This window comes from Dermacentor albipictus, chromosome 6 (genome assembly GCF_038994185.2).
Source record: "Dermacentor albipictus isolate Rhodes 1998 colony chromosome 6, USDA_Dalb.pri_finalv2, whole genome shotgun sequence".
NCBI classification, from domain to species: domain Eukaryota; kingdom Metazoa; phylum Arthropoda; class Arachnida; order Ixodida; family Ixodidae; genus Dermacentor; species Dermacentor albipictus.
Window position 1 is genome coordinate 137,370,591 of NC_091826.1, and position 14,587 is coordinate 137,385,177.

A 14,587-nucleotide genomic window follows, 5' to 3' on the forward strand; every position below is an offset into this window, starting at 1 on the left:
GAAGTGCTAGAGCACGGAAAGGATGTTTTTGCTGAGGAGGGGCGCGAAGGCTTCGTACTACCTGCCAGATCCTAGAAAGTGGCTTTCGAGGATCCAGAGACGAACAGAAGGTCCTCCACCGTTGTTTTCCCATTTTTTGAAGGTGACGCCGTATTTTTCGTTGAGCTCGTCGACATAAGACAAGGTCTAATGACGAGTGAGTTCGCCTAACCTTCCTTTCCGCTCTACGACGGATCGCTCGGAGTCGTTCATATTCAATATCAATCGCCGTTCTGGATGTAGGTGCACTGATGACCTTAGTTGTCTTCTGCATTGATGATACAATAATGTCTTCTATATCAGATGGTGAAGTGATGTCTCCGCAGTACTCTTCGACAGATGTAGAGAATGTGGACCAGTCAGTGCAGCGTACAGCAGGTGGAGTTGATTGCACAAACCACTTCATCTGTACATATGTTGGTATATGATCGCTCCCATGCGTTTCTATGTCCAAGCACCAGTTGACTAAGGGTAGGAGGCTCCGAGATACAATAGTGAGGTCTAAGCAACTTCCGTAGGTAGTGCCGCGGATGCAAGTTGGAGATCCATCGTTGATGACAGCCAGACCTTCACTGTCTATGAAGTCCATCAAGTTCCTACCGCGACAGTTCATTGCGGCACTTCCCCAGTAAGGATGATGAGCATTGAAGTCTCCAATAACAACATGAGGGCCTGGGGAGCTTTGTAATACAGTGAATAGATAAGAGAGTTCAAGTCCTTGTCTAGGAGGTATGTAGGCGCCGATGATCGAAAACACATGTTGTTTATGTTTTAGTGTCACACACACATATTCATTGCTGTCATGTGGAGTGATCGCGTTCCGCACAAACGTCATGTCACTGCGTATACACATTAACACTTTGCTCTTGGGTCCATCTTCACGTGACCAGAGCTGAACGTATCCGGAAAGGCGAAATTCCGACGTGAGATTTGGCTCGCATATCACGATCACTGGGAAGCGGTATTTGAATACTCGTTGCCTAAAGTCAGGCATGCGACCGCATAGACCTCGAGCATTCCGTTGCATTATAACAGAATGATGCATCTTCTGTTCCAATGTCCAGTGTTTTATCGCGAGAGCCATGATTAATACCCTTATTTTAGAGCCGCTAATAGCGGCTCCATAGCATCTAACGCCTTCACGACCGACAGTACTTAAAGAAGGGAATTGCGCTAAAAAAAAGACACGGACGAGTAAGGACATGGACGGGCGCAAACTCGCGACTGATTTTATTCAGAAGAAACACAAATATATATACCTAGATCCTTATTGCTTAATCATTGCCTAAGCGCACATGCCAAGAACGTTTTTTTTCTTTTTTATACAAATTTATACTGGAATCACTTACACAATCATCACCTGACTTATCAATGTAAAAAGATCACACGTGTTGGATGTACTCACCACGAGCCCGGAAAGACCTGTTGCCTTTTGAGTCCGCTCATTCTAAGACGGTAAAACGCGCCATTGTTATGCTGTGCCTGAAGGAAGCCCTGCAGAAATCATGTGTTCACCTGGTAAATGACAGCCTCAACAATCAGATTGGCAGGTTGCAGAAGGCTGGTTTTCCCGTTTCCGTCGTGGCTGCTGTGGCAGAGAAGCTTCTGCAAAGCTTGAAACCTAGAACACCTCAAGATGGTGGCGGTCAACCGAAGACCAGACCGGCGGTTCTCCCCTATATTCATAGGGTCTCCCACAACCTGAAGAATGTAGCCAATCGCTACGGTGTGCCGGTGGTATTTTCTGCCCCGCGCAAGTTGGCCTCTTTGTGCCCCCGGATTGTCTCCGGCGAGGAATGCGTGCGAGACTGCACCAAACGTCACGCCACCCAGTTTGTCAGGTGTTCCGTCGGGGTTGTCTATGAAATTCCCCTGACATGCGGAAAAGTTTACATTGGCCAGACGGGCCGTTGTATAAATGAAAGACTAAGGGAACACAAGCTCTCTATGGTTAACGAAAAAGGGTCAAATTTGCCCTTACATTGCGGTGCATGCCCTCTGGCTACGCCTGATAAAGCATGCCAGCCTTTGCTGGCTAGAACCAAAATCTTAAGGCGCAGTCGTAACCAGGTCGCACGTGAACTCGCAGAGGCTTTTTACATTGATAAGTCAGGTGATGATTGTGTAAGTGATTCCAGTATAAATTTGTATAAAAAAGAAAAAACGTTCTTGGCATGTGCGCTTAGGCAATGATTAAGCAATAAGGATCTAGGTATATATATTTGTGTTTCTTCTGAATAAAATCAGTCGCGAGTTTGCGCCCGTCCATGTCCTTACTCGTCCGTGTCTTTTTTTAGCGCAATTCCCTTCTTTAAGTATGTACGACCGACTCGCCCAACAACGTGCTCTCCACGACCGACAGTGCAGTTGGCGTTGCCAATCCGGAGAGTAATATACGCATAGTGTTTACTAGCTGTTTAAGCATGTCCATCACCTTTTCATTTCCAAGCCTTTCAGTACCCTCCCGGCACTTGGGGAGCGCCGAAGGAGTATCTCCTCCGGAAGCGCTCAGTGGTAGCGAAGGCCACTCAATAGCCGAAGAGGTTGGACGCACGTTGGAGGACATAGTGTATTTAAAGAGCCGTTGGCAGCTCCTCAGGGTGCAGACCTGTTTCAGTCACGTTAGACTGATGAACTGTAACGTTCTCGTGTAAATACTGTAAATTGTACTGTACATGCGCGCACTGTTTATTCTGTTATCTACAGACCACCGCGAGGTAATCTCCAAGGCTTTTTTCTCTTTTTTGAGAAATTATTAAAATACATTGTTGAATTAGAGTATAAATTGATTTGAGGTGGCGATTTCAATATAAACATGATGGCTGACTGCAATATCACACGTGATTTTGAATTGCTTTTAAAAACGTATGGGTGTTCCAATGTTATAAATACTCCTACCAGAATTACCTGTGATACCTCCACATGCCTTGACTTGTTCATTACTAACTACGGATCAAACAGTGTTCAATGTGGCACTATTTCATACAGCTTGAGTGATCACATGCCTGTATTCCTCACTGTCAAACGGAAAGATAAAAGATCACCAGAACGAGTTTGCTTTTCGCAAATTATAACTGAAGAACGGCTAGAGTGTTTTCGCGATGACTTAAGTCACGTAGTGTGGGACAGTGTTGTTGCCGCTACAAGTGCTGATCGTGCTTACGGGGCTTTTCTGGAAACGTTCATTTCTTATTACGCTAAACATTTTCCTTCCGTTCCTAAAGTGTCCGCTCCATCAAGGATACGTAAACCCTGGGTTACTGTTCAATTATTTAAAAAGATAAAAGAAAAGGCTAGGTTATTCAATAAATTCATCGTATCTCGGGATCGTGATGATTTAAGAGTGTTTAAATCATTTCGAAATGGTTTAACTAAGGAATTACGTGCTGCGAAAACTGCATTTTATAAGCAATCCTTCGCATCTTGCAGCCATGACAGCAATAAGATATGGCATTGGCTTAATTCTTTGCTGAATAGAGTGCCCATTTCAGCGGCAGGACTGCGAATAATTTCTGATGGAGCGGACATACCAGACGAGAAGTTGGCCGACTGTTTTAATAATTATTTCACTAATCTACCTAAACGCAATGTGAATGAAAACGCCTGCCGTTTCATTACAACGAACTGTGTGCATTCAATTCTTTTGCGTCCCACAAACACTTCAGAAGTAATTTTACTGTTCTCCGCACTAAACAATAGCAATTCCTGCGATGCTGATAACATTAAAATCAAGCCTGTTAAATTTGTAATAGATATTATCGCTCCAGTACTAGCCCATATTTATAATATATGCCTTTCTACCGGTGTGTTCCCGTATAAAATGCAGATGGCAAAAGTAGTTGCATTGTTCAAAAAAGGTGACAAAACTGCCCTACCTAATTATAGACCTGTGTCTATTCTCCCTATATTTTCGAAGTGCTTGGAAAAGATAATTTTTTGCAGAATATCAGACTTTCTGGACAAGCACAACTTGATAACTAAGCATCAGTACGCTTTCCGGAAAAATATGTCAACACAGCTAGCTTTGCTTGAACAGAAAGAACTAATTCTAAATAATTTTGAAAAACGTTTGCTAACATTGGGAGTATTTGTCGATTTTTCAAAAGCCTTCGATTCTATAAATCATGATCTCTTGCTTAGTAAGTTAAACCATTACGGTATACGCGGCAATGCACTTGACTTGATTAGGTCGTATCTTGGTCATAGAAAGCAGTTTGTACAAGTAAATAGCTTTAAATCTGAAGTTCGGTCGGTCAATGTAGGTGTACCCCAGGGCAGTATTTTAGGGCCCCTCCTCTTTAATATCTTTATTAATGATTTAGTAAACATTGATGTTGATACGCGTTACGTAATCTATGCCGATGACACTACGTTATTCTTTTCATCTAACCCCCCTGCCGAATTGATTATAAGAGCTAATGCAGTTTTGAGTAAACTATACACATGGTCATCTGACAACGGTTTGACTATCAATTCACAAAAAACTAAGGCGGTGTTATTTCGCGCTAAGAACACGCAAATTACTCTAGAGGAAGATTTGCTAATGAACAATTCTAAAATTGAACTTGTACACTCGGTAAAATCGCTAGGTGTATTTTTTGATCATACTATGACGTGGCAGAGCCATATAGATTTTCTTGCTAGTAAGCTTTCACAAATCACTGGAATATTTTATTCCTTGAACTATCTTCCTCGCTTTATTAAGTGCTTGTTATATAATTCACTTTTTCTCAGCCATTTAAATTATTGTTGTTCGGTCTGGGCTACCACTTCTGACACAAATATCAACAAGCTGTACATACTGCAAAAGAAGGCTCTTCGCGCTATTTGCAATAAACCATACGATTTCCCTTCAGCTTATTTATTTCATAAACTTAACACACCGAGAGTACAGGCCCTTTTAAAGTATCGTTTAGTGTTTGCGTATAAAAATGAACAGAAAAAGAACACAAACTACATTATTTCTATGGCTAACTTAAAACTACACGAAACTCCATACAGCACAAGAAAGCCAGAGTACTGGCACGTACCAAAATCGCGCACAAACTATGGATCACAAATGCTGTGCTCCAGACTACCTCGGTTATTAAACGATCTTATTGTTAATAAAATTGATATTGCAACTTGTTCTCCTCCTGATATTCTTGATTTTTTCTCTCATATGTGAGTTGTACAATGTCTGCGTGCTTTTGAAGTGCAGTGAGATTTCGTGTTTTTGCTTGCTTGCTCACATCTTGTTTTTGTTGTATTTTTTTTTTCTCCTCGCCTGATTTGCGATGCGTGTGCATGATATGTTGTAATGCTTGAATATGTGTGTACTTGGGAAAACTGTATTTCCGCGCTGCTGCTCCCTTATTTTCTTTTTGTATTTTTAAGGGTATTTGGGGCTAGTCAAGCTGCTACGAGCAGCTTTTTTCCCCACTTTACCCCCGCAAAGCTGTATTTAGTTTTTGTGGAAATAAAGCATACATACATACATACATAGATACAATAAATCCCACATTCCTCGTTCTCGATGAGAGCAAGTCTCTCGCTTCAACAACATCCTCAGCGTGAATAAGTTGGACGACGGCATGGGCTAGCTACCATCTATTTCACGCCCGACCCCAACGATAACAGGGAAAAATGGTTTCATGTGGACCTGCCCAACCACTCAATTCCAAGTCGTATGTGGTATGGAAAGGTTTTTGGAAAAGGTCCGTCATATTCAATTCATATATATATATTCGTCATATTCATGACATATTCGTCATATTCAAGCAGAAGGGAGCACACCAAGATAATTATGATTAGTGGCAACAACATCGTTACCCACGAAACACGCAAGCAGCTATTTGATGTCTAAAAGATGTCTTCAACGGCGAATTCAAAAGCCTAGTAGCTGTCTTGATCAAGACATTTTGTAGCCATGGACGTCTAGAAGTACTTCAGTTAGCCCTGCTAACGTTACGCTAAAAGTTGGCTAATGGACAGCTTGACAAGAACAACTGAAGATTTTTATTAGACATTCCCTCATATTTTTGCGGCAGCTCTTACAGTAACACGACGTTTGCCCACAGTTACAATTTATTTTAAACGAGGCATGGACATCAGAAAAAAAAAACGTTTATATTGTCGGATAGAGTGATGCAGAGGTATTTTTTCCAGATGTGAAACATGGGAATAGTGTAGTACGGCCTCATTGGTCAATTTGTGCTTTTTAATTAGACCAATCAATTGAATGCCACCTGTCAGAATTATTTTGCAAATCAAACAAGATCTGTATTGTATGCTGATATACTTCCAATGTTCACTCATTGACCTAAACAAGAACATCTCTGCGTGAAACACACCATTATTGACAAAACTTCGCCCTGCTGGGTCTCCACCAAATTGAAATAGTTTCTAGTAAAGAAAAATTTTGTCAGTGATGCTGCAGTTCAGGCAAAAATTATATCCTGGTTTCAGCTACAGGGGGCACAATAGCCTTACACCAGTATACGAAACAGAACACTGTGCTGCAATGAGTTAAGAAATAAAGGATAGTACACATCTGGAAAAACACTCTGCGAACCACTCTAACTAGCAATATAAATATATTTTTTCTGATGTCCATGCTTCATTTAAAAGTAAATTGTAACTTACTTTCCGGGTGCCTCTTGTAAGGTAACGCCAAATGCTTGCACAGCATCACGCAGAAATAATGGCCAGTTCTTCGGCATACCATCCATTAGTGAATTCCTTGTATGTTGCATGTTACAAGATACTGAAAGATAAATCATAATATGCTGTTATTTTTTTTTCTTAAATTGTATGATGAGCTTTTCATGCATAAAAGGTGATTGCAAGCTAAAATGCAGCAAGGCATCAACTTCACACCATGTCACATACTCATACTTTATTACCTAATAGATTAGAAAAGATGCAGAAAGTGTAATTAAGAAGAGTGACAAATAGCAGCAAAGGTGATCATCGATAAATCTTGAAGATGATTGCCGCCGCTGCCAGAGTAGGCCAGCCTTCGTAGGAGAGCACTGGCTGCCCCCAAAAGCTTGCCGTCACAGGCCACCCGTGACGGTTCTTGTAGACATAGGAAAGCAATACCTGCACAGAACAGGAAAAAAAGGGCAAGGGAGGAAATGGGAATGTTGAAATCGGAACTTCAATTAGCAATATGTGCTACGTAAGAAGTTTGGCTCACATTAAAAATAAATTTAAGCATTCCTTTCTCTTAAATTACGGGTATCTTAAGCTATGTATGCGATGATGTTTAAAATGACTAGTATATTTCCTATCATGAGAAGCCAACAAACACTGACACCAAAGACAACATAGGGGAAATTACTTGTGCTTAATAAATTAAATAAACGATAAATTAATGGAAATTAAAGTGGATGAAAAAACACCTTGCCGCAGGTGGGAACTGAACCCACAACGTTCGCATTTCGCGTGCTATGCTCTACCGATTGAGCTACAGCGGCGTCGTTTTCCCATCCACTTTCTTGGGTATTTATGTGTCCTAGTAGAACACTGGGAGTGTTAGCCAGCGCCCCAACTCAGAGGCCTTGTTCCTGGCATATAGTCATTAAGTTGCATAGCAGAGTCAAAGTCAGCCTTTAAATTATTGTATGGTGTTTTGTGGCTAAAAAGCCACTTATCAACCTGTCAAACAAGTCTGAGAAGCTTCCTGCAAAATATAATCAGTTTAAAAAAGTAATTCACTCTGCAGGTAAATGATGTACTAACTTAATTAAGTAAAATAGCGTCTTATATCGTTGAACTAAAAGCAAGTTTGGCATTTTGCACTGCCTAGCTGTTGCCTGTCTTTCAAACTTAAACATGACACAGTACAGAGTAAGCAGGTAGCATGCAAAGGAGGACTGGTGATAAAGTAGTGTTCCAAAGTAACACTCCTAGCTGGATCAATCACTTTTGTTGATATATTTTCAAGTGACCCTAATTGGCTTCGGGCAATACCTCACACAAATGATGCAACACCTTGGATGATGCTTCATACAAAGTTGAAAGTATCTCATGATGTGATCAAACGATAACATTGCCCGCTGACTTGGAAGTGTTAACATGCTGTTTGCGTGAGAAAGTGCGAAGTGATTCGTATAGGTGGCAAATTATCAGTGTATCTATACTCTCAGGTAATTCTGAGCATCTATGCTGACTTGCAACTGAGAAGCTACTGCACACAAAAAGGTGTATTCAAGTAATGGTCCATGCAGAATAATTGCCCACCTAGTGAAGAGGCAAATGTGGCAGGCTAATGGGCCAGGGCAAATAGATTGATAAATTCTGATAACACATCCAATGATATTATTGAAATACGTGATAAAAAACAGCACAGGTAAAATTGCAGTCATGACAAAATTTTAAAAGCACCTCTGTAAACTGCTGGAACCCTCAGCATCATGCCTGTTCTACACGCACATATGTTGCAGCGCAATCTATATCTCAGACGCAGGCGCATCCACAGATCACTTTGTGATCTCCTCACAATAAGGTTAAAAAACAGTCTGGCACAAGCTACTTGATGCGATTCATTTTGCAAGCACCAGCCAAGTGCTCATGGTGGTAGAACGAAATTGAAGTTTGTCCTTGTATGGAAGCCTTGGCCCATGTTTTATCAATTCTAGCGGCAAAGCACACCTTTTACAGCATACATAAATCTTAAATAAGACTGCTTGCTGATGCTGTACAGTAAGTTCCTGTAAAGAAACTAAATCACACAGAAAACATTTAGAATACCAAACTAATCAAATACTGACTTGAATACATTTGTGCATTAGAGAAGCAAGATGTAATGTACACTGTTGTGGAAAATTTTTACTCATGTATGGAATACTTCTATGACACAGCAGAGTTAATTTGTGAGTTCTTACATAGCAATGACTACCTACAGGTAAATTTTGTAAGGCTTAGGGAAACTAATTATTAGTAGAACTGTGTATGTACACTGGCACTGAGAAATTGGTTATAATAGTGGCAGCTTATAATGAACCAGAGCTAAAAAATGGCCGTTGGTGAGACACCAACTAGCTATTTTACCACGAAGCGCTCCCTGGCCTTAACCCACATAAAAAGCACTGGGAGGACCAGAGAGGGTACAGTACATTGGCTTACACTGATCATGATGAGGTCCCGTCATCCAGCTAGCGCCAAGGTACAAGAAGGATGTCCAGCCGTCTATAGAGTGAAAGGGACAAAATAAGATAGCATCAAGTCAGTTGAAAGGCAGATTTGCAATTACACATAAAGTCACCCAGTCACAGTCATTCATTAATAAATGCCAAGCTGTCGTGATTTCACTCCCAGATGAAGCACCTACTAGGTTAAACGTTTTGCTGCTTATTTAGAACAAAACAAGTGAAATTTGTACATCAGCAGACGATTTAATTTGGAATTGTATAGATGAAGTAAACATTGCAGTTATATTTTTTGTTTTGCTATAAAGTGGGATAGCTACAAACTGCATAGTCACTGACACACGCGCGCACACGTAAGTACAAAAGGACACAAAATAAGGCGAGTTCAGTCTGGTTCAGCATTACAGCCAACGCGTCATCTTCGAATGCACTCCTTTCGGTTGGCTCGTGCTACGTTAACCACAGGCTAACAAGCAGGGCAAAGTTCTGACTGTTGTTGCGGAAGTCGTGGAGCGCGGTAGTGCTGAACGGCTGAACACAAGCAGAACCCTCGTATAAAAGTAATGACGAAAACTCGCAGGGCAGGAGAGCCCATATATCAAGAATTGCCGCGGGTAACACCTAAATATATTCACATTGTTGACGAAAAACGAAGCGCAATGTATTTCACTTACCGGAAAAAGTGTTATCCGAACGTGCGACGTACAAAGACGCACCGAGACACGAAGGCGGCGAACGCAGATCCCGCCATTGTGGTAGTAAGCCGTCGGCGAAAACACGCAATACAGCCGATGTCACGAAGCACTGATGCAAAACACACGGCAAACAGCATCAGCACAGCTAAATGACTCCAGTTAATATCCAGTATAAATGTACAGAACGGCTTGAACAACTGGCATAACGAACCCACGACCGAGACATTGCTACGTAACATTGCGGGCGGGAGTGGCCGTTTTTTTCAAACTTCCTGCCTCCCAGTGTTTCCAGCACAGAATGAGATGTTCGACAAATTTGGATTGTGCCGCCGAAGTGCAACACCGGCATTTCGCTCCTGCTGCTGCGCGAGCATAGAATGGTTTCCAGGCGTCGTGTGCGCGCCCTGTATGGAAAACAATAACACGCCCTTGATTGTTGAAGTTCTGGTGTGAAATTATTTAATATTAAAGCCAATTAACTTATGTTGCTTCGAACTAGTTCGATTTGACTGAGGCGTCTTTTATTCGCTAACGTCGACGGCCGACGGTAACCGCACATTTAACACGTCGTTTGGCATTTTATGCACTTTTAGACAAAAAGATCTAGAAAAGTTCTTGAGTTAGACATTCTGAATGCGTTTACCAAAACAGACTCTAGTGACACCCGTAGTGGGTTTTGCCGCAGATAGAATATATGCTAGCATATTCCAAGTGCTGAGGTTATGTTTAGAAGAAATTATATTTTCAGTCTTATCATAGACCAAGACGTCTATAGCCGTTTGTAGCCATTTCAAGAAGTTTTTAAGAGGTTTTGTGTTTCGTGGGTATCTTCTTGAGTTATAACTCTCATAAGGAACGAAGAACGAAGAATGTAAACCTGCACCGATCTGTCAGCGGACGAAGCAAAAACCACACATCTCGCATCTACACGCAGCATAATAGGCGTGCGTCTAAATTGCGCACTAAAATCTTTTACGCGACCTGATCCTAGCTGCCTTGGGACAGCATCGTTTAGGGAGCTTTGAGAAGGCACGATGGTGGCGCTAACTGACGCCTTGGCGCGTTGGCTTGCTTCCGGCGCGTTGGCCTTGGCGCGTTGGCTTCCTTGAAGCCGCCCGTTTCAGGTGCTCCAAACTCTCTATTTGCCGGCATTTTTACTTTCACATGTTGAGTGGTCTCACCGCGACACATATCTGTAGTGTGGTGAAGCTTACTAAAGTTTCAGAATGCTTTGACAGTGTCAGACCTAACAGTTTTAGAATAGCATGGCCAATATACCAGCCCAGACTTTCACTTTAGCAACATGACTGGGACTGTCAAACTAATCTTGCAGCATATAAAAACAGCGTAAACACCTCAAGAGTTTTTATCAAATAAGGACAGGCAGAGAAAGCACAAGCCTAATGGCCAAGATTGTGGGGAAATGCTTTAAACACTGAAAACTGATACCCCTTAAGTGCTTAAAAAGTGTTAGCATAATAATTCAGCATGATCAGACTTACTGTGATACTGCTCGCTTCACAATAAAATAATTGTATTGGATAAGGATACGCAAGCGGCTTGTGTGCTGCTTAATTATGCAAGCCACACGGGTCCCAGCAATACCCAAGCACAGTTCTTGTTTACGCATGCCGATTGCATCCTCTAAAGCTCACTGATAACAGCAGTATAAACAGCGGCTGTTGCCATAGAACTGTGAACCTAACTCCAATTTTGTTCCTTTTACACTCATTAAAACCTCAGCATTACGCTGTCATGACAGCGTCCGCCTAGCTTACTACCACATTTTGCGATGCAAGCAGTGCTCACTTAGTTAGAGTTGCCTGTTCTAATATTATTCCTACAATTCTTAGAACAGTTAATTTTTTAAGCATGGAGCATGCCATCTCTGAAATAAACTGATTTGCACTGCACTACGTGATGGCGGACTAGAAGATTAACCAAGCAATACGCTACTAGAAGTAGCTGAAAAACACGCAAGTCGTCTTAATTTAACTGCACTTGCAGTTGCTAAAATTGGTCAATATTGAATTAGGGCAAGGAAGAAACAGTTTGAACAAACGTATTTCTGCAATGTCTGCAAGCAAGATTTTATAGTTCAGAAAATACGTGTAACTGTGCACCGGCTTGCATAAACAAAAAGCAAGGAATTGCGTGAAAGATGTATGATCAGTTGCCCTTCTGCCCTCTTACGTACGTCCTCTTTTTAATGTGCTGTAATGCTTCACCCCTTCAGATATTACGGCAAGAGTACTCTCGGAAACACAAAGTCCGCTGCCAAGTTCGCCTGGGTGGAATGCGCATACTTTAGTAAATCGCCGCACTGGTCTTGGCCCGAAAGGCTCGTAGAAAAAAAATGGTTGAACGGTTATTAAAATGTCATTGTTCAACGGCACAAATGGCATTGAAAGCTCATTGGAAATTCTTGGAACAATTTTGAGGAAATTGTGGACAATTGTCGATAATTGGCCCACGACATTTTGTTGGAACATCATTGGCGCCTTTCAGTTTGAAAGATCGTTGGCGTATTGTTGAAAGTGACGTATTTCAACGTTGAAATCCCGTTGAATCATTGTTGAAGATTGTAGAGTCTCAAAATTGAAAGACTATTCAAGTATTGTTGAGCTATGTTTGTCAATATTGGAAGCCCATTGAAGCATTGTTGCAGATGTGTTGCGTTTCAACATTGAAAGTATATTGAAGCATTGCTGCACAAGTGTTGAGTCACAATATTTAATGTCAACGGAAATATAGTTGTAACTGTGTTGAACGTCAACACTCAAATTATGTTGGAAGCTCTTTATGTCACAAGTGTGTATTTAGCAGTGTTCACACTGAATTTTTCTTAAAATACTGCTGAGCTATGCTGCGTTGCGTATAACTATGTTAGGTGTCATGACACGTTTGCAGTGAGAACATAGGGGCAAATTTAAATACAGGCGCTTCTGTATTGCAGGCTTCGGTCACCCAGGGCTCAAAACATGCTCCTAGATTTCCGGTAATAAACCATAATGTAAAGCTTCTAGCAGTACTCTTAGGCCAGTTTATCAGTTGTCAAAGTAAATGTTCCGTCACGAAATCAAGAGTGCTGAACTGACGCAGACAAAAACCATTCTTCTAGGCGAAGTGCTTATTTGAAACCAAATATCTGGGTAAATGTACAACCATCTGTAGTTTGAGAACAGCAGAAACTTTTTAAAAAGTATTGCAAAGTACAAACTTCCTCCAGCTTGACACCATAACAACATTGAATACTGACAGATGTAGTCTGTATGGCCCTCAAATAAACACATTTTTCAATAGAAATAAATCTTAAAAATACATACCTAAATATATAGATGTAGAAGCAGAGTGACATCACAGTAAATAAGAACACAAAAAAAGGTACTTGCTTGCATTGTTAGATAGCGAGTGGTACTATAACTATGGCATGATTCGTTGAGCCCGCAGCAGTCACCGAGACACTGATATGCAGGGTGGTTATCTTTAAGATTTATGGAATTTATTAAAGACTGATTGTTGCAGCTAACATAATTCTAGATACAGAGTGCCAGATATTACTTACTAGTGATATAAAGACACATATTTGGCTAATTAACAAACTAACTTCCTAGTGAACATTTTACTAATTGTAGCCGGTAATGTTACAAGGTACATACACTTACTAGAATGAATTTCCAGATTGCCACCTGTGATGAGACACATGCCATCAAACTGGCCGTAAAAATGCGCTGTTGTTCCACTCAGTTTTTAATAAAACGCATTGCTATGCATTGAAGCCTAGAAGTAACGAATTCCCATGTACTTCCTGTCATATTTATGGAAAAATCTCCAATCTGGTGTTATCCTGGAAATTAATTTCAAGTGAACACGTCTTTCAAACTCACTGGCTACAATTTTAAACTGCAATATGTGCTGCAATGTTATAAGTGAATCAGTAAATTCGTGAGAATCGGTTTATTGCTTTTCCATTTCTTGTGCTAGTAATGTCCACCTCTGAATATTCCAGCTCAGGAACAAGAATTATGCTACCTGGCACAGGCAACTTTAAAAACGAGCATGTATAACTCAAAAACGATTACTCCGTACAATGCTTATTTTTTGGTTGAATGGTGCGCGCCAAGCTCAAAAAACATTATTTACTTTTGAAACAGAATATTCGAAATAGGCGATGCCATGGAAGAACTTTATTAGGCTGCATTGCTTCTTGCATGATCCTGTTGTGTTTTTTGCCATGTTAACGTTCGTGCGCAGGTCGTTCCATATCAATCGACTTATTCATATTGACTACTTGAGATTTTCAAATGAAAAAAGTGCTGAAACACTTTAATAAATTATTCCTCCTGTGAGTTCCATTTCAATTTCGTTAAGTGCCACAAGAAATTACCAAAGAATTCTCAAAAAATATATTTTGATGCAAACATGAAAGATACATCATTGCCTTACCGGTGACCTCGTGTTGTGCTTCAAATTTAAGCCAACTTCTACTTAATGATTCTTGCTCATGTATTTTACATGTTCACTGGGCTGCAAAACTCCTTCCCCAGCTTTTGTCACTTGTGTGTCACATAAAATGGTGAAAAATAACTTCATGTCTTTCATGAAGAAATCGAAACTGCGGAGAACAAAAATTAGTTCTTGTAAGTTTCATAATTAAATTGTGCAGCACTTCACTGTGTTTTTCCATGCTCCAAACACAATGTTGTCAGGTCACTAGAA

General features: G+C 40.9%; 1 protein-coding gene and 1 long non-coding RNA gene across 2 annotated transcripts in view; one reads left to right on the forward strand and one right to left on the reverse strand.

Moving 5' to 3' along the window:
- LOC135902292 (chitinase-3-like protein 1) overlaps window positions 1-14,587 on the forward strand; it is an 830,286-nt gene that overhangs the window by 560,920 nt on the left and 254,779 nt on the right. The gene's annotated exons all lie outside the window — the stretch shown is intronic.
- Window positions 6,902-10,086, reverse strand: LOC135902290 (uncharacterized). The gene is made up of 3 exons (XR_010564479.2): window positions 9,848-10,086; window positions 9,151-9,213; window positions 6,902-7,122 (listed from the first exon to the last, which is right to left on the reverse strand). It is a non-coding gene; the product is annotated as an uncharacterized lncRNA (long non-coding RNA).